General features: G+C 41.2%; 1 protein-coding gene across 2 annotated transcripts in view; it reads right to left on the bottom strand.

Moving 5' to 3' along the window:
- LOC142141214 (retinol dehydrogenase 16-like) overlaps positions 1–15,331 on the bottom strand; it is a 37,144-nt gene extending 21,813 nt beyond the window's left edge. The window contains exons 1-2 of one of the 2 annotated variants that reach the window (XM_075199436.1): positions 15,118–15,331; positions 1,846–1,924 (exon numbers count right to left, since the gene is read on the bottom strand). The gene's annotated coding sequence lies outside the window, so the exon portion shown is untranslated. The remainder of the gene's footprint in view (positions 1–1,845; positions 1,925–15,117) is intronic. The other variant, XM_075199437.1, reaches the window with a different exon arrangement.
- Between the last annotated feature and the right edge of the window lie 8,956 nt (positions 15,332–24,287).

Raw genomic sequence — 24,287 nt, 5'->3', positions numbered from 1 at the left:
TGGTCATCATGTTTTTTGGCTACAATTAGGACCTGTATGTACTAAACTACATATAGATCTATTGCTGCAACATTGTTTCACGTATGGAATCAAAAGTTTACCTTATGACAAATGGACAGCACTATGAGTGTCGTAAAGAAAACAAAAAAACACAACCAAAAATGGTCTCATCAGTAGTCCCAGATCACAGAAGCACATAGTGCAGTAAAATAACTGAACAAGTTGTTTCAAAACCCTCATACCAGTTGTACTAATCCTCAGGGTACCAAGCAAAGACTCTATCCTTTTGCATGCTTCATACAAATAGAGTGCTGACAATTTGCTTTTAACAGAATGTTAATTTATACTGCAACCCACTTCACCAATTCATTTTTTAATTACAATTCTTGGGTAAGTGTAAACATTGTATCCTCTTGGTCACAACATATTAGGAATGTGTATAAATATTGCACATCATGTTCCATTTTTATTTGGATACAAACCAGTATATTGTATGGTGCTTTATAAACATGCATATTAAACAGACTGACAATTTACAGACATAGGATAAGATGCAACAACACCCTGCTCCTTTGTCTCAATATGTGCTTATTCTAATTGCATTAATCAGCACTTTCCCTCTGCAACCATGGCTCCTCACTCCTCTATACTACCCAGTCCTAAAGAAAGAATTGGCATATAATTTGGTGCATGTCTCCACCAAATCGATCATAGAATGGTGTTATCATTGTCTTGACCGCTGCTCTGATGGATTCCTCATACACACGCTAAATATTGTGTGCAACATAATTGCTCTGTATGCTATATTTCATAACACTTCCCTTATGAAGGGAGTGCCTATTGCATATTTGCCGACATTTCGGCTCTCCCCTCTGGGAGGGGAGTTCTCATAGCCATGTCATGGGGGCGTGACCATGGGAACCACGTCATTAGGACCTCTGTGGATTGCGTCACTAAGCCCCACCCCCACCCACTTCAATAAGGAATTGAGCAGTATGCGGAAGGTTGTCCTGCTCTGCAGGTAGTCTTGGAGAACTCACAGAAATACAGGAGTCTTCCAGACATTCTGGGAGAGTAGGCAACTTTGGCTTATAGAGAAGGAGGATGTTTAGGAGGAAGATCAGTTTGACATTGACCCTGATCCTAGTAAGATGGAAGATGGGCAGAAGATGAGTATTCATTTTATTAAACAGTACTTCAATGGTAAGTAAACCATAAAATTGCATAGAAGAAAATGTATATCCAACAAGGGAGTGATTACCACTTTATACCAAATGTTTCTTCCTGCTGACCTTGAACACCATGGTGAAATAAGTATATTAATACATTTATTGGATAATGGCCATATAATGAATGTACCCTACAAGTCGCATTCATTGAGTATGTGCTAATGAATACTTTAATAGGCTTAAAAAACACCACCCGAAGTTTGCAAGGACACTTCACACCCTAACTTTTTGTCAAATCCCACATATTTAATGTTATAAATGTACCTCATACACTATGGTCTATATAATTTGTGTACCCAATATTGGTGTTTACCAGTTTATGTTCCTGATGAGACCATGGTTGAATATGTAGCAATGCAATCAATATAAAAGACTAGTTCAAACAGCCCATATACTGAATACAGCCTACAAATCCTGTTCACTTGTAATTTGCTACTTAATTGTTTAAATGGTGTAGCAGACACCACTCTCCATATTTTTAAGGACACCGCACATTTGGCACCCTGCAGCATAGCATGCCTGTTTAATTCTAAAATACATTTGAAATTACTTAGATGTACAGATCTATGCAAATGAGAGAAACAATTAAACATTATTATACAGTTGGAACACTTACTAGATGTGTGACTTTGAAAAGTCAGGAATATATATTTGGTCCAAAATTTGAAGGCTCAACTTAGATTATCCAAAAGGGCCTAGAACAAAAATAGGGAGAAATAAAGCAAAGGACAAGTGGTCAACATTCATGATGCCTAAATGCTATAATCTTAACAAATTAGACATAATACACAAGATGTTATTAGAAGCTAAAGGCATCTGATACCAATGCTGACACATTGTTGTGCTCAATAACACGAGCCAGGTAATTGAAAAAAAAAAAAAAAATCTATACACTACTAATATTTTTTTGATTATTACATAAATGTTTAGCTACAGGTGAGATAATGTCCAATTGTTAATGCAATTGTCTCTGAATGCAGGCTATGGTCTCTGACCCAATCTTGTCATCAGTAGCTGGACCATAGGTCCCCCACTGGTGCATCCATCTGTGATGTTCTCTTAGCATGTCCTTTATCCTGCACTTCAAGTCTTGTCATCATTTTGTTTATTTACATAGTATTTTATTTCCTGCATTTATTTTGCTAGATTCCCCTTTACCCCCAACCATGGAGTACCAGGTGGAGCCCCCAGCCATGGAGGAGGAGATGATACATCCAGCTGAGGAGAAGGAGGTGGAACCCCCTGCTGGAGTGGCAGAGTATTTTTGAAGGAAGGTGGTCTAATCTGTACTCCAAGCTTCCATTAGGGTCTGAAAACACTCCTGAATCTGAAGGTATGACTTGGGATTGTTTGCACGTGGATTCAAGTGGAAAAGGATACTTAACAGGTGGCATCTGATCCATTTATAACTAGCTTGGAACATGTAACTGTTTGGTTGGGTGGACGCTCTTTGAACAGTGGCTAACTTGTCATACATACATGGGATTTGCATACGGACAGTGCGATCAGTATGAACTGGAACAAGATGATGTGCTGTTTTGTTAAAATGTGATTTATCATGCAGTTACATACTAGTCAGTAAATTGGGTGCCTGAGTTTCAACCTTCTGCAGTAATTGATGCTTTGTTAAAGAAATGGCTGCTCTGGTGCGCCTGGACAACAATTGCTGAGTTGCTGATGAAGATCATCTCTTGGTGTATTTCTTAAGTTGAGTAGTGCTGTAAAGATATCAGTGCCATCACGTGAACATTTTTCAAGCAAGTGTTTGACTGTGGGACACATGTTCCTAAAGTCCAATGTGTTATGTGAATGTTTTGAAATTCCTGCTAACAAACTGCCTGGCATTATCTGTGATGAGCTGTTGTGGTATGCAATGTTCAGCAAGTGTCTCTGAAGTATGGGTAGAGGTATCATGGCGAAGAAGGGGCACATGTCTTGCTCGAGTTCTCTAGAAGATGATGGCCAACCTTGTAATATAGTCGGTGTTAAACACTGGTAGAGGTCATCAGCTAGGGTTTGTTTCCAGAACTCTGCAATCCTGTTGGAGGAAAGGACTTGCACAACCATAACAGCAAATTAGTCTTCATGAATTGTGTTGTAATCCAGTGGTAAGTGAGTACGAATAGAGTGTCAGCTATAAATAGTTCTTTACTGTGCTTGTAAATCTTTTCCAAATTGTATCTTTGTAGTTTCAACATCATTATCTGTATGCGGGAAAAGGTGCTTCCACAGAATGGTTATAAGGGGCCAATGATCGGTTTTAACTGTAACCGGACAACCATAAATAAAGCGGTGAAATTTGCTTCAAACAAACACCAAAGCTAACAGCTCTTCCTCTATTTGTGTGTATCTACATTTGGTCTTGTTCAGAGCCCTGGAGGCAAATGCGACGGGCTTGCCTTGTTGTAAAAAACAGCACCTAACCCATGTTGTGATGCATCTGCAGACAACACAACAGGTTGGTGTGCATTGAAGTACTGTAAAACATGGGGGGTTAGTGTAACAATCGCTGCACTGTAGTGATCCTTGAAACACCATTCTGCATATTGATGTAGTAACTGGCGTAAGGGTGCTGTCACTTCACTGTAATGAGGGACACATTTGGACAGATAATTAGTCATACCCAGGAATCGCTGTAGTCCAAGCTTGTCCTCTGGTAGCAGCAAGTGACAGATGGCTGCAGTTTTCACTGGATCATGCTTGACTCCAATGTTAATAGATTAAAGGTTAATAGATGACTGACATAAGGGACTTCTGATATCCTGAAACTACAGTTGTGAAGATTGAGCTTCAGGTGTAATGCACGTACCCTCTCCAGGACAGGATGCACTCATGTTACTATGTAGTCCCCAGACTAGAATGATATTGACAATGATTTTTCCACTGACTGCCGCAATGAAACTGTTCCATGCTCAATTGAAACATGGACACCATGAAGGGTGGGAGCAAGGATGATTCAGTATGTAGTGGATATGTCAGAATCTGAATTTAGCATCAAGAGTGCTGAAAACCTTGATTATCAGTGTTTACCTCTTCTACAGTCCTTAGGGGATGATGAGGCCTTATTAATATGCACTAAATCAATACCTGTTCTGACTGTGCCATCTGTTTTATGGCAGTTACCATGGTGTAAAACTACTGTGTTGCTTCTTCCACAGGAGTGATGACCCACAGTTTGGTCATGCAGCCCATTTTCTTTTCTGATGGGATGCATCTTGGCATCCAGATAGGGGGTTGTAGACTCATCTAGTAGCATGTGGTAAATACCTGGTAATTTACGAATGGTGCCATTATGAAACAGGTGACTAAATTCTTTTTATTCTGTGTATTTTTGCCCAACCATGTGCACTTCTAGTCCAAGATCTAAATTAAGTTTAACATAATCAGGTAGGCCCGATACTGTTATTGTGCTTAATTCGGAGGCTAGTACAGATTCACTTTGCTCAGTTATAAGGTGAATGCGCTCACAATATAACATTCTAGTAGCAGGGGCGGATCTAGAAAATAGTTCTACCCGGGGCGATTTAGGAGGGGATGGGATTTAGGCCCTGCCCCTTTTTTGACACCTAAGGCTGCCTACGACTGCACAATATGTGCAGGTCTGTTCGGCAGTGACAGGCAGGGAGAATGTGCTGCCCGGCCGCTCTGAGAGGCTGGCAGCACACTGTCCCTGCCTGTCACTGCTGAACGGACCTGCACATAGTGTGCAGCCGCCGGCAGCAAGCCCCTGCTAGGGGGAGGAGGGGCGCTGTGATTACCCCGATCGCAACCCCCCCCCCCCCCCCCTCCCTTGGATCCATCACTGGCTAGTAGGTTCTTTTTCTGACTTGGTCTTCACCAGAGTGACTTTGTATAGTGTCCTCATTCTCTCTGTTTCACTTAGCAGCCTATTTACCTTCATGTGCTTAGACCCACAACATTTAGCAAAGTGGTTCCATTTGTTGCATGCATTGCATCGCTTGTTAAAGGTTGGGCATTTTTGCTGGTCAAGATGGTGGTGCCCAGTGCAATTCATACACTGTAGAGGGGTGGTGTTAACTGGACATTAAACACTTCCACATTTTTATGTAACTGTCCTGCGCTACTCTGTGATTGTTCATTTAGCATAGAGATGTTGATTTCAAGAGTTATCTCCTTTACTTGCAATAACAGCATGCAGACAGTTTCATTATATATTCCACAATTATTCTATCCCTAATCAGTTCAGTGATAATGGTGCCAAAGTCACATCTTTATGCCAGCATCTTTGGTTGGTTATTTTTTTTTTATAGAAAGACATATTTCTTCAAACTTATGTAATAAAATGTCGCAATCTTTTCTATATTCCCTATCATATCCTATGTATCAGATTTGTCAACTGTTTCTGCACCAGCTAAATTTGCAATGTATAAGCTTGTAAGTTTTTAGACTTGTCAGACAATCCAGCAATGCAATGCACTCTCCATTCCCATTTGAATTTCAACCAGCTTGCAGCAATGTTTTTCGTGAAAAATCAATGGATCAATGCAGCGATGTTAATCACGTTTACTCAGTAACAGGTACAAACAGTAATAAGATACTTGACCTCTCTAACCAGAGTCCGTGATGTCAGTTCTGTTGAGCTAACGGCAGCACATTGATCTACAAACACCATGAGGAATATTAAAAATTAATATATTAAGCAAATGAATAACTATTTTTGGGTTATAAGTCATCTGTTATGCGATAATCAAATGAAACAATGTCAAGTGGAACAATGTCGAGTTGATCACAGTTTATTGTCTTGGGGACAGAAAAGGCTGACTTCTGTGCAAATGCACCTAGTTATCTCATACTTGCCAACTCTTCCGGAAAGTCCGGGAGACTCCCGAAATTCGGGTAAGTCTCCCGGACTCCCGGGAGAGCTGGCATTTCTTCCGCATCCCGAAATTAACTTGCTAAAATGACGCGATTCACCGGGAATTGCGTCATTTTGGCCCCGCTCCCACCCACCCTCTAGCCATGCCCCTTTCCCAGACGTCGCTTACTGGAAGTAGGTAAGTATGAGTTATCTGCCTTATACATATATATGTGCATATCGAAGTTCTTCTTTTAGAAAAGAGGTATACACATATATCAGTGTTAAGGCACATTTGGGGCATCTTGTGTTCGCTTGTCAGATAAAATGACGTGGTCAATGAAAAAGCTATAAGAATGCAGAATTCAATTCCATTATATATTTGATGTATTATGGAATCATTTTGTTTAGTAACACTGTAAAATAATAAGGATATACACAATCATGGATTAATAGATTTTACTATAGACTCAGATACAATGGTATGTCAGGATAGTAATTATAGACTTGAAGTTTTATAAAAATGTGTCCACTATGGGAAGTATAGTGCAGATATACTGTATATGGTGAACATTGTATTAAAGAAAGTATGCACTCCAAAAAAACAAATTGTTTATAGAAAAGCAGCCAACATCAAAAACAATCTAATTTCCAACTTCATTCCAACAAAAACTACAATTAATAGTAACTGAATAGGGAAAACGAAAAAAATAGTTTCAATGAAAGACTTGTAAAACCACTAGGTGAAACAGCACTACACCAACAATGTTCACCTTGACTCTTAACAAACAAACATCAAAGAAAAATTTATATGTGAAACAAAATGGGTGGTTTACTTGTTATAGTGCCCTCCCAGCCTACAATATGTTAAGACAAGTATTTCCAAACACTTAAGAAACAAAAGTAACAAGGGTATTAGTCATAGTATTTCTGAAAACTTCAGTTAAAAAACACAATTATGACATACTCTGCAATCATTCAGAGAAATTAGTCCCAAAATCATGCAGGGGGTCCTATACCTCCCAGATGTCAAAAGTTCAGGCTAGAGGAATCCAAAAACTAGGGAACCTTGCACTGAAAGGTGTTAACATTAGAGATGGGCGGGTCCGGTTCTCCGAGAACCAAACCCACCCGAACTTTGGGTATCCGAGTACCGAGCTGAGTAGCTCGGTACTCTCCCGCCCATTCCGAATCCAAATCGAGGCCGAACATCATTGTGACGTTGTCGGATCTCGGGACTCGGTTCTCGCGATACTTCAACTTTATAAATACACGCCTCCACAGCAATCCATCGCCATTTGACAGAGGGAGAGAGCAGGGTGTAGTCATAGGCTAATTAGAGCAGGGACAGAGAATACAATATTGTTCTTGCAATTGCTCTAACCAAAATCGCTAGTGCAGAGAGGAGGATAGAGGTTTATTATTTTTTCTTCATATTTGGCACTCCCCAGCGCTTTTGGGGTGTCCCCCATAATTGTGCATTAATATTTCTGGCTGTCAAAAGTCATATCTGTCAGCAGTATCTACTAAATAATTTTTAGCACTCCTCAGTGTTTTTGGGGTGTCCTCCCTAATTGTGCATTAATATTTCTGGCTGTCAAAAGTCATATCTGTCAGCAGTATCTACTAAATAATTTTTAGCACTCCTCAGTGTTTTTGGGGTGTCCTCCCTAATTGTGCATTAATATTTCTGGCTGTCAAAAGTCATATCTGTCAGCAGTATCTACTAAATAATTTTTAGCACTCCTCAGTGTTTTTGGGGTGTCCTCCCTAATTGTGCATTAATATTTCTGGCTGTCAAAAGTCATATCTGTCAGCAGTATCTACTAAATAATTTTTAGCACTCCTCAGTGTTTTTGGGGTGTCCTCCCTAATTGTGCATTAATATTTCTGGCTGTCAAAAGTCATATCTGTCAGCAGTATCTACTAAATAATTTTTAGCACTCCTCAGTGTTTTTGGGGTGTCCTCCCTAATTGTGCATTAATATTTCTGGCTGTCAAAAGTCATATCTGTCAGCAGTATCTACTAAATAATTTTTAGCACTCCTCAGTGTTTTTGGGGTGTCCTCCCTAATTGTGCATTAATATTTCTGGCTGTCAAAAGTCATAACTGTCAGCAGAATCTACTAAATAATTTTTAGCACTCCCCAGTGGTTTGCGCTCAGAATGGATTCAAAGCAGTCCACATATGATCTAAATGAGCAACCAGGTTCTGTCACCAGTCCTGATGTTAGTGTTCCCAGTACGTCATCTGGCCAAGGCGATGTCAAACAACAGAGTGTTTTCAAATTAGTGCAAAAAACAAAAACCAAAAAAAATTTTACTGTATTGAAGCGAAAAAGAAGTGTAACTGAGCAAAAGTTAAGTGACGATAAAAAAAAAATTGCAAGCATGCCATTCTACACACGCAGTGGCAAAGAGAGAATGAGGCCTTCACCTTTGGCTATTAGTGGCAGATCCCAAAAAGTTACCCAGCCTACAATTGGTGCACAACTACTGTTACGCGTCAAAGCCGAGCTGCAAGATAACAGTGAGGCATTACAGGAGAATATTTGCTCTGATTCACAAATGACAACAATCCCTGTGGAGAGTCCATCCAACAGTGGGATGTCTAATCGTGACCATTCTGTTAGTCTACCCATAAAGAAGGGCCCTTTCAGCAGTTCTGCTGATGTGTGCCTGAACAGCCCGAGTGTAGCCGGTGATACACCAAGTGAGGATGACACTTTGTCTTTAGAAGAGGATGTGGGGGAGATTTGGGTATCCGACGATGAGGATGCGGTTGATTGTGTAAGTCCTGCAGCAGTGTGGCACCAGTGGGAGCAGTTCTGGCATGTGAGGTTCTGGCACCAATATGCACTTTCCAAACACAAGCAGGGATGACGCAGGGGGCAGACCACAACAGTTTGACATCTGGGCTGGTTTGAAGGATTTGTCAAAAAAATGTTTGACCTTGACCATAATTCCAACCAATCCTACTATTAACATGCAAAGGATGGTGGAGGGCCTATCAGGGATTAAACTGTATTTTTCATAATTTTCACTAATAATGTTTGGGTGTAATATACACCCAAAGACGAGTGCTCAATTGCTAAGAGTCATTGATGGAGAGGAAGACAAGCAGGCTTGTCTGTAGAATTTGCAGGCAAATTGTGCTGCGTTATATAGGTAACACCCAAAGAGAAGAGCTCCATTGCTCCATTGCTAATTGTAATTGCTGAAATAGAAATAATAGGGCTGACAGTCTTGGTCTAAATCTGCAGTTACATTTTATTGTACCATAGCTCATTGCGAAACTGGAGAGGTGGCAGGGTTTAGTGATAATCTTCCTCCAACAATACTAATTCATCCCAATATCCCAATATCATAGAAGTCTGTGTAGTATGATGTAATTGCTGATAATGGCCTTCCAAAGGGAATGACTAGTTGATTTTAGGGCAGAGCTGTCACGGTTTTTGGGCAATTCTTTTACAGCACAGCAAATATCAAAATGTTTAGCGGACTCATCTGCATCACCACTGGGTGTCTTGGGAAAGCAATTTCTTTTACTACAAGCAGTTGCCAGAGAAACTGAAGGAGAAGACGTCCCAACAAGATGTTGATAAGTCTGGGATCCTTGCAAAGAAAATTAAGTATTTCATCTACAATTAAAATATAGTTAGCACATTTACTTTGTTTTATTGCACACTATAATTTTATGTAGCACCTTTTCAAAATCTATTATTAAGGCAATCACTTGACTCAAGCTAACCGTGTCTGCACTTTCTTCACAGGTAACTACTTCGCTGGACTAAAGTATATTCCCCTCAAATGCTAGTCTTCTTGCAGCTGCTGTATTCTCCTACATGCTGTTGCAGAAACCACAAATTGACCCTAAATGTTTATGGACACAAACAGCATCTCCTGCATGTCATTTTTCAAAAGTTCTGTAACACTAAGTTGATAGTGTGTGCAAAACAGGAAATGTGATGGAATTCAGCCCCGCTGTAATGCTGGACCAATATTGGGGTCGTAATCAGAAATGACATATCCTCAGGAGACTCCAAGCAGGATTAGCCATCTTTCAATGACATCCCTTAGTTTTTGGAACAGTTTGTCAGCTGTATGCCTCTTAGTGAAGCTGCTGATACACAGAGTAGCCTACTTCTCAAAAATGTGATGTACCTGGGTACATGCTGCTGCTGTCCATGCTGGGGAAGGCGAAAGACCAACCCAGTGGGCTTTCACAGTCATATAATCTTTTGTTTGCCCAGTTCCGCTTGTACACATATCTGTGGTTAAGTGTACAGTGGGTAGAATACCATTTTGTCACCCAATAATGACATTTTTAGGAACTTTCCGGTACAGGAGAGAATAAGCTTTTCTAGTAAAATGGTATAGTGATGACATTTGCTAACAGGGACATAACACCTCAATTAAATGTCTTAAACCAACTGTATTAATAGTGGACATTGGACACAGATCTAACGCTAGCATAGTACCCAGGGCGTCTGTGATCCGCTTTGCGACTGGGTGACAGGTTTCATTCTTGCTTCCTCTTGCAGAGGATTGTTTACTTGCCAATTGTTGGGGGGGAAGATTGCAGGTGCTGGGATGTAGATGAGAGAAGGGAGGTAGATTATGCTGGAATGCTTGTTGTTAATTTTTTTTTAACCAAAGTTTCTGATTTTCCCAACAGTTTGCCAATAACTCGCTGAAAAATGACGAAACATGGATGAGGATCCCAGATGGTTAAGGTCCCTACCTCTACTGAGTGTGGCTTTCAAAATGTTACAAATGGATAGACAACTCTTGCCAGGATTCGTGTAAAAATAATTCCACACTTAAGAGGTGGATTTTTGGTCTTATGCCCAGGCATGACAATGGCCTTTTTGTTATCACTGGCAAGAACTGCAGCAATTTTTCTTTTCAAGTGTATGAAAATCATATTGTGACATAGGAGGTGTTCAAAATTGAATAAAAAATGACTGGAAATGAGTGTTACTGAGGTTAATAATAATGTAGCTACAAAATAATACCTAAATTATGTTATTTTAGCACCAATAAATGTAATTTTTATAACAAATTGCAAAACAAAACCAAACAAAACCAAAACCAAAACACGCAATGGCGGTTTTGCAAAACCAAAACACGACGGTAATCCAGATCCAAAACCGAATCCAAAACCAAAACACGGGGGTCAGTGACCATCTCTAGTTAACATTGACTTTGACCTTGAAACATTTCTGGAGACTTTGTACTATTTGTACTATAAAGAGTTTGTACTATAAGCCCCCTATGATATGCTACCCATCACCCCATGCCCGACAACTTTAGACAAATATTTTTTGCTTAATCACTTTTATTGAAGATTATATTATTGCTGTATTCTGATATAATATAAACTCTATAAACAAATACAACAAAGACCAAAGAAAGAAGGAATCTTTTCATTACAAAAAGCAAAGGATGTGTGGAGGAAGGTAACGGGAGGGGGAGAAGTATGTCCTTAGAGTGTTGCATAACAAAAGGGCGTATGCACCCACAATATTGAAAACAAATCTATGATAGTGTATTATGTTAGTCCAATGCCCGTATCCATCTGGATACTAGTCCTATCAGGATTACAAGGTGTACCACAATCTCTCTACCAGGAAGCAGTAATCAGGGGAATATTAAGGGAATATTTAAAGTCTAACCACCTATAGGTCACTGTAAAGTCTGCTTAACAGTTTGAACTAGAAGTTTAAGCATCATCCATGGTCTTGTAACAGACCTCCAGACCTCCAATGACCTGGAATTACTTATTTAAATTGTTTGAGGAGCAATTTCATTTAAAGAGTGTGGAGGTGTGTGAGGTTTAGAAGCCAGAGGCCTGGTGCAAGCAGCATATATATATATATATATATATATATATATATATATATATATATATATACATACAAGTTAACCCGTGCATGATACTCATGCATTCTAGTCAAATCAAGCTACTTAAGGTGTTAAAAAGGTTCTTGTCATCTTCATCGCCACACACACACGCCGCTAGGCTTTTATATATTAGATTATACTAAGAATTTAGTAGGTCAGTGTAGTATATAACTCTGCCCAGCAGGTGGCGCTGCAGCTTGAGCACTCTGTCACCCGGTAGTTTTTTCCACACACACACACACACACACACACACACACACTAACACAGCATGTGTGTTCATGAGGTAAAATTACCTCACGAAAATGAGTTTGAGCCCTCAACTCATAAATTTAGCCTTTACTACCCCTCCCACGGGGGGAAAGGGGGATGATGGAAGTTAACTGACTTCACTATTATAATTTTTTTTGTCAAATAATGTCAGTATACCAAATTTCAGGTCAATTTGATGAGCTTTTTCTGAGAAAATAGTTTTTTCCACACACACACTAACACACGCCGCTAGGCTTTTATATATTAGAGATATATATATATATATATATATATATATTTATCTATCTATCTATATATATATATCTACTATATAAAAGCCTAGTGGCGTGTGTCTGTGTGTGTAAAAATGAAACCAAGCTGCAGCGCCACCTGCTGGGCGAAGTTATACACTGACCTACTAAATTCTTAGTGTGTGTGTAAAAAAAACTCAGAAAGGGCTGAAATTTGCTGCAGCGCCACCTGCTGGGCGGAGTTATACACTGACCTAATAAATTTTTAGTGTGTGTGGGGAATATGTTTTTAATTTGTTAATTTAATTTGTTAATTGTTAAAAGTGTTTATAAAGATTTTAAAAAAATATATATATATTTCTTGAAGGAGAAGTGACAGTTGAGAGTGGTTGGTGGGGTGGTTGCCGGGGGTGACAGTGGGGAGTGGTTGGTGGTTGCCGGGGGTGACAGAGAGAGAGGAGTGTGATACTCAGGACCGCTGAGAGAGATCCCTGTGTCTGGATAGACATCTGGATAGATGTGGCGATAAAGATGAAGGATGAGGTGATGGAGAAAAATGATGAGGTGGTGACATGTGGACAAAACCACGTTAAAAAAGGGCGCTTTCGTCGGGAAGTAACGCTCTTCCCCTGAGGAGGCCTGGCCTAGCCCCAAATGCATGACAAGAACCTTTTTAACACCTTAAGTAGCTTGATTTGACTAGAATGCATGAGTATCATGCACGGGTTAACTTGTATATATATATATATATATATATATATATCAAACAGTGTTCTAATGTCATTAAAAAGTAAAGAAGTAAAAATATATAGAAATGACCATTTAAGGATTACACAATATTCATGAGAACTGAATTGTAACTGAATGTGACTTGTTCCTTTAAGTCACATTTCTCCCGATTCAAACAAACTTTCAGACTTCCTTGAGGAGACAGTCCAGAACGCCACACACACTTCACTAAAACATTTGTAAACTTTATACATCTCTCTTTCTATTTTTACTCTCTACACACAGGGAATAATTAATTCAAGTGTTCCTGTAAACTGTATTAGTCATGAATCTCCTGTATAAAATAGTTTCCACGCATTTAAAGAAAGTAGTCTAGTATCATAAATTACCATTGTACATTTTGAGAGTTTATTTCTCTGTAGGAATACAATATCTAGTATACTAAGAGCCATTGAATACTCTTAATTATATATATAGAGAAAATCTGAGTATGACATGATAAAACAAGTTTAATTATATATATATTGAGAGAAAATCTGAATATGACATGATAAAACAAGTTCTGCTAATAGCTAAGTACTTGGACAAATAATACTATATATGGGCAGCATGGTGGCTAAGTGGTTAGCACTTCTGCCTTACAGCATTGGGGTCATGAGTTCAATTCAATGGCCTTATCTGTGAGGAGTTTGTATGTTCTCCCCGTGTTTGCGTGGGTTTCCTCCGGGTGCTCCAGTTTCCTCCCACACCCCAAAAAAATACTGGTAGGTTAATTGGCTGCTAACAAATTAGCCCTAGTCTGTCTGTCTGTCTGTGCCTGTGTTAGGGAATTTAGACTGTAAGCACCAATGGGGCAGGGACTGATGTAAGTGAGTTCTCTATACAGCACTGCGGAATTAGTGGCTCTACATAAATAAATGGTAATAATAATAATATTCCTCTTATACAGCTACACCTTGCTTTCCAAAGTGGACATTTCTTTTAATAAAAGTTTAAACGTAACTAAACTAATCTTGAACTTAATCTGCTGCACAAATATAAGATTCCCTGAAATGTGCATTAACACTGAGGGGTATTTATATCCACCCCCCCAGAATCAGTAATTCAACAGACTTTTGTCATCGATGAAGTCAGCTTGTTACGCAGACAAAACATGTTGAAATCACTGCACTGCAACCTCCCTTCCATACTTCTCATTGGCTCCATTGCAATAGAGGTAGCAGAGTGGGTGACTACAGGGGACAGGGATAGGACACTGCACTTTTCATTACAAATCAATGCTTAGATTGTTCATTTGGTTCAGTATTTTTTTATGCACTTGCTATTGCTGGTATTGCCATTATAAAACTTTTTTACTACTACAAAGCACCAGGGAGTAAATGTAACAAGCTGAGAGTTTTCCGGACTCCAGATTCTAGCTATCATTTATTTAGTGCATTCTACAAAATGATAGTTAGAATCTGATTGGTTGCTATAGGCAACATCTCCACTTTTCAAACCCGCTGGCAAACTCTCAGCTTGATACATTTACTCTTAGGTTTCATTCAGTCAGAAGAACATCCCTATTGCTCATGGAATTACTCTACTTCATCACAGTATTACAAGCACTTATCTGTTACCACAGAATCCATTTCAGGTTTCACAACAATCGTAATCTTGAAAAAATTACAACTTTCCTCTAGTCTACAAAAAAAGATACACATTTCCCCCACCCTTTCTTCTCCCCGTCTTCCTTACATTTGTGTCCTTCATCACCCATCAATAATACGTACACGTCCCATAGGCACTAGTATGTTGTTTCTCTTCAGCAGTAGGTGTTACATATGACAAAATAAAGGAAAAGCACAGACAGTAAAATTCCACCTGCACATCATCATCAAAGCGGTAACAGCTTGTTCTATGATATATGTGTGACACAAATGGATCTTTTCTTACCTTTGTGTAGAGAGAAGCATTCAGCCAATACTAAAACTGGTCAGAGAATATATGTATGTGCTTTACTCAGTCGTTCCCTCTGCATAATACATGAATGCTGCTTCATCCGATGACTCTAGTTACAGCTTCTACTTCCTCCCAAGCAATGTAAGTAAAAAGGGGAGGGTATTGATCTGTAGAAAAGCAGCTTAAGGGAGAGTGGACAGAAACACAAAGTGGTAGCAGTAATAAATACAAGAAAAAAAAATCTGCCATGACTCACATGTCCAGTACACCAGTGACTAATAACAGTATACACATAGCATCATCCTCAGGGGGTTCAACATCCAAAATGACCTTTGAATAAAACATGTTAGCAAAATGCTTTTGAATACAAATAACAGTGCAAGATTTTGCAATACAGTATTATTTATTTCTTTTTAATCATATATTCACTTTCACTTATTTGTTTTTTTTTTATTGCATTTTAATGCACTTCTATCCTACATACTCAAGTTTTGTTCTATTACTAATATTCCCTGCTACACTCTGATACAACACTCACCTTACCAGTCACATTTTCCACCACCTATAGGTCAATATTCTACTTTCAGTCACATATCCATATCCACAGTTTACTATTAGACCTCCAACATCTCTCTAAAATATATACTCTAAACCTCCTACTTGGCCACTACCCCGAAAGTCCAGGAAACTCCCAAATTCCGGGGAGTACTCCTGGGAGAGCAGGCCATTCTCCCACTTCCTATTAAAGCGGAATGGATGGGGGCCTTCAGGGCTAGATTAATCAATTACATCATTTTGAAGTGAAGAGGGGCCAAAATGACAAAATTTACTGCTTCCTGCCACCTCAACAGGTACACCACCTCTCCCCGCGAGATCTCCCAAAGTGGCAAAATAAATGTAGGCAAGTATGCTGACCTTTATCCTTACCCCTCTCTCTGCCTAGTGTATTATGTTCTATGTAGACTATACGGACAAAAGTAATTGGTCACACCTGTTAATTATTGAATTGAGATGTTTCAATCAGACCCATTGCCAGAGATGTATAAAATCAAGCACCTAGCATGCAGTCTCCATTTGCAAACATTTGTGATACAAAATGAGTCATTCTGTTGAGCTCAGTGACTTCAAGCATGGTACTGTGATAGGATGCCATCTTTGCTATAAGACGGTTCGTGAAATTTCATCACTGCTGGATATTTCACGGTCAACTGTAAGTAATATTATTAGAAAGTGGAAGCGTTTAGGAACAACAGCAACTCAACCACGAAGCGGAATGATGTGTAAAAGTCGACAATCTCTGTTGATTCCATAGCTGAAGAGTCCCAAACCACTGGCACCAGGGCCGGACTGGCCATCTGGCACTTCCAGAAGGGCCGATGGCAGTATGGGCCGGTCCGGCTCCCTGTGATACTCCGATTAAATAAAAAAAAAAAATGAGCTGCAGTGGAGGCAGCTGTCAGTGTTGAGGTAAGTGTAGAGAATATGTGTGCAGGGAGGGGGGGGGAGACAAACGGAATATGTGTGCAGGGAGGGGGGGAGACAAACGGAATATGTGTGCAGGGAGGGGGGTAGACAAACGGAATATGTGTGCAGGGAGGGGGGGAGACAAACGGAATATGTGTGCAGGGAGGGGGGGGAGACAAACGGAATATGTGTGCAGGGAGGGGGGGAGACAAACGGAATATGTGTGCAGGGAGGGGGGGGGAGACAAACAAAATATGTGTGCAGGGAGGGGGGGAGAGAAATGGAATATGTGTGCAGGGGGGGAGAGGGGCAATAAATGTCTGCGGGGGGGGGGAGAGGGGCAATAAATGTCTGCAGGGGGATGGGGGTGAGTGAAAGTGCAGGGGGAAGGGGGGGTGAGTGAAAATGTCTGCAGTGGAAGGGGAGGGTGAGTGAAAATGTCTGCAGGGGCAGAGGGGGTGATTGAAAATGTCTGCAGGGGGAAGAGGGGGTGATTGAAAATGTCTGCAGGGGATAGAGGGGGTGATTGAAAATGTCTGCAGGGGGAAGAGGGGGTGATTGAAAATGTCTGCAGGGGGAAGAGGGGGTGATTGAAAATGTCTGCAGGGGGAAGAGGGGGTGATTGAAAATGTCTGCAGGTGGGGTAGGCAATGGCTGTAGGAGGGGGAAAATAAAAATGACCAATGTGTGTGGGGACAGTATATGACTATAATGTGTGTGGGGGACAGTTTATGACTATAATGTGTGCTATTAAGTGAATGTGGGGCTGTTTGGGGAAAATGAGGTCTAATTATTAAATGTGATTATGAATTATTTAATGGCTGGGATGTTTGTGGGAAATGGTTATTTTTATTAAACATAAATGCTATTTAATTTCTTGCTGAGGTTGTTTGGAGGGAGGGAAATAGATTTATTTATTAAATGGGAATTACTATTATTTTAATGTTGGGGCTGGAGTGAGGCCTAATTTTATAACGTGGGTGCTATATTGAGTTAACATCGGTGCTGTTTGGAGTCTTCTAACTTTCATGTACCCATTTTTTTTTTTTCAAATAGGGCCCCCAACATTCCAGGATCCAGACAAGCAGCAACTGATCTAAAGACACCAGCAGCCACAAGTGGTGACAATGACAAGACAAGTAAGAGAGACCAGGACAGTCTATCAACTGTCCTGAATTTGGTGGGTGACTGTCCCGCTTAGTCAGGATTTGGTCTGACTGCAAAGACAGTTGGGAGGTATGTCCTACTTCCCATTGTACTGCTTGTGAAGGCAGAACTGTGTGCACCTAATAGTAGTGCTCACAGTATTGCCTATGTATTTGTTGAAAATGTGTCTAATAACCATATTACATCATAGGAGCCCCCTGTCTTAAGTGCCTAGGGCCCCCTGAGACTAAGTCCAGCTCTGGTTAGCAGGAGGGAGCGGATAGCTACTCCCAGTCCCTGGATAGGACACAGCCTGCAGAGCAAGCCGAGGAGCTCTAAGTCTCATGAGATTTATTAATCTTGTGAGACTAAGAGTTTCCCTGCTCATTCTACAGGAAGTTCCCATCCTGATGGATGTCAGCAGCATCAGAAGCATAGATAAGTACAGTGGACTGGGGGTGTTGTAATGTGCTTCTGGGGTGGAGGGGTGGCATGATAGGGAGGGCCTGATAAATGTAATGTTTTATTATAATGTATGTAATGTATGTATGAATGCCCCATCTTGACCACGCCCCCAACATAATGTGGCCACGCCCTTAGCGGCACCCAGTTTTTTTCATGCTCATCAACAGAGATGGGCCTGTATGCTTGAAATGCCAGGGCTGATTTTTAGTCCCAGTCCAGCCCTGACTGGCACTAATGTAAGCACAAAGACTGTGCAGCGGGAGCTTAATGCAATGGGTTTATACGGCCAAGCAGCTGCATGCAAGCCTCACATCACCAAGACCAATGTCAAGCGTCGGATGGATTGGTGTAAAGCACACCGACACTGGACTGTGGAGCAGTGGAAACGAGTTCTGTGGAGTGACGAATCACGCTTCTCTGTTTGGCAGTCAGATGGGCGAGTGTGGGTTTGGCGGATGCTGGAAGAACGTTACCTGACTGCATTATACCAACTGTGAAGTTTGGTGGAGGAGGGATAATGGTATGGGGCTGTTTATCAGGGTTTAGGCTAGGCCACTTATTTCCAGTGAAGGGCAATCTTAATGCTTCAGCATACCAAACCATTTTGGACAATGTTATGCTTCCAAATTTGTGGCCACAGTTTTGGGAAGGCCCTTTTCTATTCCAAAATGATTGTGCCGCAGTGCACAAAGTAAGGACTACAAATACATGGTTTGATGAGTTTAGTGTAAAAGAACTTGAGTGGCCCACACAGAGCCCTGGCCTCAACCCCATCGAACATCTTTGGGATGAACTAGAATGGAGATTGCAAGCCAGGCCTTCTTGTCCAACACCAGTGCCTGATCTCATAAATGCTCTACAGAATAAATGTGCACAAATTCCCACCAAAACACTCCAACATGTTGTGGAAAGCCTTCCAAGAAGGGTGGAAGCTTTTACCGCTGCAAAAGGGGCACCAACTCCATATTAAAGTATATGAATTTGAATACAATGTCACTACAGTCCCTATTGGTGTAATGGTCAAGTGTCCAAATACTTGTGTCCATATAATGAATTTCTGTTGACACCATGACCACAAATCCCACCCCGCAAGCTCTCTGCCTAGGTGTGATCCTTGACTCGCAACTATCCTTTGTTCCCCCACATCGACTCTATATCTAAATCATGCAACATACATCTCAAAAACATTTCCAGAATACGCACATATCTTACACAAGACACTGCAAAAACTTTAATTCATGCACTCATCATCTCCCGCATTGACTATTGCAATTCCCTCCTTACTGGTTTTCCCCTAAACAGACTCAAACCCTTACAATCTATTTTGCACGCAGCAGCCAGACAGATTTTCCTTGCAACTCGTTCTTCCTCTGCTGAGCCACTCTGTCACTCTCTACATTTGTTGCCTGTTTTTTACAGAATCCAATCTAAAATTATTCTACTAACATACAAGGCCATCAACAAACTGCACCAACATACATCTCCTCACTTGTCTCAAAATATCTCCCAACTCGACAACTTCGTTCTGCACAAGATCTGACTCGCATCCACTCTCATTCATCCTCCCATTCCCATTTACAGGACTTTTTTTTTTAGCTGCACCCACTCTGTGGAATTCCCTCCCTCGCACAATAAGACTTTCCTCTGATCTACAAACTTTCAAGTGTTCTCTAAAAATTCACCTATTCAGGCAAGCTTATAATATTCCTAAACCACCCTCTTAATATCACTAGGTTACTCTGTTACCACCCTTTACACATTTCACACAAGCCAACAACCCTCTGACCCCAAACCAATATTGCTATGTGACTGGATCACATAGCATATGAATTACTTTTCAATCTGGCTGGACCATTATGCAATATGTAGCTTTAACCTCAAGTATCTGACTCCCATTGACCTATAGATTAAGAGCTTGCCAGCAGGGCCCTGGTCAATGGTCAGTTATTCTTTGTTTTTGTTTTAAATACTATTTATTGGCAACATAGCAAAAGAAAGAAATTGGAGATACAAAGAAAGTCCAGAAATGGTGATATCTGACTAGCAAAGGGCAAGTAATGTCGTGAAAATTACATACAGTGGCCACAATGGTTATGCCGTAGAAATGTACATACATAAAATGATAGCAGTTTTCCGGGGACAAATAGTATCATCATCATCATCAACATTTATTTATATAGCGCCATCAAATTCCATAGTGCTTTACAATTGGGAACAAACATTGATAAGACAATACTGGGTAATACATACAGACAGAGAGGTAAGAGAACCCTGCTCGAAAGCTTACAATCTATGGGACAATGGGAGTTAGAAACACAAGGGCATGTGCTACATCATATTGCACAATGGACCAGCTAGACTGCAAAGGTAAAAGTATTGAGTGTGCTGTGTGTGTGGCAATGTTGGTCAGAGGGTTGTTGTCTTGCGTTAGCAGTGTAGAGGATGGTAATAGGGTAATCTAGAGAAATTAAGATGAAGGTTGAGGAATATCATAACCTTGTCTGAAGAGGTGGGTTTTCAGTGAACGCTTGAAGGTTTGAAGACTAGAGGAAAGTAGCGATAGTAGCGATGTATATTTTATTATGTATTAGGAAAAGAAAAGTAAGTGAAGAGAGAAAAAGAGAGAGGGGAGGAGGGGGGCAGAGGGAAAGATGGACAAAGAGTATGTAAAATATTGTGAAGGTTGGAGAGAAAAGAGAGGGAAAATCTCGAGAGGTGTAAAGAACAGTAAGAGGAGTAGCAATGAGTTGTGTATGCCTGAGGCAGAAACACGTCTAGTAATGAAGCAGTGGTTGATTATGATAAGAGGCCCATAGGTCCCAGATTCTATTAAAGGAAATTGAGGAGCCCCTCAGAATGCTAATAATGTGTTCCATTTTGTAAAATTGTCAGACCAAATGGTTGAAGACCAAATGTAGTGTCTGCAAGGAGGGTTCTTCTAAGAAATGGTTCATTCTTAAAGTGTCTGAATAATATATGGGTGTGAGAGTGAAGATCAGGGACAGGCAAAGGGAGGAACACATGCTTGGTATCAGAAGAAATGGAGACACCAAGAACAGCAGAGGTAAATGAAATGATAGCGGACCAGAAGGGACAGAGCTTGGGACAGCTCCACAATACAAGCAGGCATCGTTCACCTGTGGATAGATGCTATGCAGCCTAGTGAGGACATAGTACCACCTGTGGAGCAATTTACACACATTTTCTTTACTGTGGACATTGATAGAACATTGCGCTGTCCATTCAAAGATGTCTGACCAATCTTCTGTTCAAAAGACTCTCCCAGGTCCGTCTCCCAGTTCAGTTGGAAACGGTCCTTGGTATTGGCCATGTAGTATGTTATAGAGTGTGGATATGAAACCATTTGAAGACGGACCAGAGAGGCAGAGATTCTCAAATGCTGTAGGAGGCAAGAAGGTTAGTGAGGTCGGGGAACTGGGAAAGGAGGCTGTTTTGGAGATGTAATTAAGGAGGAGGACAGGGTTGGACCAGAGGAGGGTCATGGTCGGGGTAGAGGGAGGCCATCCTATCATATTGCGACCATATGGATAGGGGAAGGGCAAAGGCTGAGTGTGAATGAGAGAAAACTGCCCGTTGTAACCAGGGTAGATAAAGGGTAGAGCAAACCGAAAAGCCTCCTAGCAAACCTGATTATATGTCTACCCAATCTCTGGTCCCAGGGGGAGAGTGTCACTGGACACATTAAGCTAGTTGAGCTGCATAGTAGTAGTTTTGTAGGTTGGTAATGTCAAGGTCACCTGCCATGGGGGAGCGCTGGAGGATGTGGGTCGGGATTCTAAGGTGTTTATTGGACCAGATGAAGGGCATCAAGGATTTTTGCAACATGGAGAGGGTTAGAGGGGGGATCCGGATGGGAAGGGTGTGAAAAGGGTACATTATCCTGGGGAGCAAGTTTATTTTAACCAGGCCAACCCGCAAGATCATGAGTTTGTCCCAGCAAGCTAAGTCATTCTTAATGCAATTAATCAGGTGGGAGGGTAGTTGGCCTGATAGAGGTGTTCCACCTCTCTGGTGATAGCAATGCCCAAGTATCGAATGTGGGAGGAGTTCCAGTGGAAGGGGAAAGTAATTTCCAGGAGTGGTTTTGTTTAGGTTGGATATGGAAGTCTAGGATATCAGTTTTGGCATCCTTAATTTTGAAATTGGAAAGAATTGAGAATAAATTAATCTTTTTGAATAGTTTAGGAAAAGAGATCAAGGGATTAGTAACTGTGAGGAGGAATGTAGAGTTATGCTGGGGATAACTGGGTTGAGATGAATTTTAGTGGCTAGTGGTTCTATGATGAGGGCAAAGAGGATAGGGATAATGGACACCCCTGTCAAGTCCTGTTTCATATATGAAAGGAGGGAGAAGAGCATCCGTTCACCTGGACAGAGACGGTAGGATTGTGGTACAGACTGGAGACCCCAGAGAGAAAGTGGTCCAGAAATCCATAGGAATCAAGAGGTCTCATCATGAAGGGCCACCCTAATGAGTCAAAGGCCCTTTCAGCATCAAGAGAAAGAAGGAGTGAGGACAACCTGTACTCATTAATATGGTAGACCAAGTCAATGATCTGTCTGGTGTTGTCCACAGCCTGTCTGCCTGATACAAAACTGACTTGGACAAGGTGATAAGGGTTGGGTCACTGTACTGACGCAATTCACCAGAATTTTAGCGAAAATCTTGAGGTCGACATTTAACAATGAGATGGGGCGATAACTGCTGCAGAGGGAGAGATCCTTGCCCTCCTTAGGGATGACAGTGATCCGAGCATGAGTAATGACAGGTTTAAAAGAGTCCCCATCCAAGATGGATTTAAACCATGAGGTAAGTTTGGGGCCTAAGATACCAGCTTATATACTGCTGGGAAGCCGTTGGTTACCTGGTGCAGAGGCAACCTTTATTGAGCGTAAGGTGGCGATGGTGTCTTCTTCTTTGATATCAGAACTGAGATGTTAAGTAGGTGACAGGAGCACAGGTTGTCCCTCAAGATCAGGAGGTGGCAGACAAGAGGCACCTAGTTCATAGAGGGTAGAGTAAATATTGTAAAATTCAATCAATCTTGTCAGGGTGATAAATGGTATGACCCTTCGAACCCTTTATGGAAGAGATTGCGTTGTGGGTGTACCTCTGCCGCAGCCTCTGTGCCAGGAGGGAATCTGCCTTATCACTCTTCCCATAGAAGAACCGCTTAGTCCATTTGAGAGATCTCGCTGTTTTCTTAGCGCTTGTTTCCAGGTGCTTTTGACAAAACCGAGTAGAGTTGGCCCCTCACAGACAGCAACTCTTGGAGAGGATCGGGTTAAGGGAACATTGGTGTTTGCAAAAGAAGCAAGAGAAGTCGGATTTTCTGGGTAGCAATAAGCTCTCTTTCATCTCTATATCGGGCAGCAGCCATACAAGGAAGTAATCTATACATATGTAAATCCCATGGGGGTGGGAGTAGAAAGTGTGTCCTCTATCAGTGCCATTGACTACCCGCCTTGAATCTAAAAGAGAATGCACCTTCTCATTGCCAGGTCCATAGGATAACCAAGGTAATGAAATCAGGGGACTCAACTTGTTAAGCGCCTACTGTGGCAGTCTCCGTCATACTTTTTCCCATTCTGGGAGTGAAGGGCCCTGCGGGGAGCAAGAGGATGTGGTTGAAATTGATGAAGGGGAGGAACCAGTGGAAAGTCCCAGTTTATCCAGTTCTCCAGGACGATTGTGTCTTCCGTGGGGATTTTAGAAAATGAAGGCCTAGTTTCAGTGAAAACCTGGAGGCGGAGGGGGAAGCACCATCGGTAGCTGTAGCCATGTTGGTGGAGGACTTTGGTGACATCCCGGAGCTCCCAGCGATTTTGAATTGTGAGAGGGGCTAAGTCTGAAAATAGCTGGATTATCGTGATATGAGATCGAGTTGCGGTTCCTTGCAGCTTACATGATTTTTTCCTTAACGTGGTAAAAGTGCATATGTAGAATTAAATCCCGGGGCTGTTGGCCTGGAGTTGACAGAGGGCAGGATCGAAGGGGACGGTTGCCGTTTAAGGTGTTTCTTGCCCCTTTCAAAGATATCACTTGTTTCTAAAGAGGAGTACCACTT

Source organism: Mixophyes fleayi, chromosome 2, assembly GCF_038048845.1.
Source record: "Mixophyes fleayi isolate aMixFle1 chromosome 2, aMixFle1.hap1, whole genome shotgun sequence".
NCBI lineage: Eukaryota > Metazoa > Chordata > Amphibia > Anura > Limnodynastidae > Mixophyes > Mixophyes fleayi.
The sequence above is the reverse complement of the archived record's forward strand: the minus strand, read 5'-3'. Positions and strand labels throughout refer to the sequence as shown.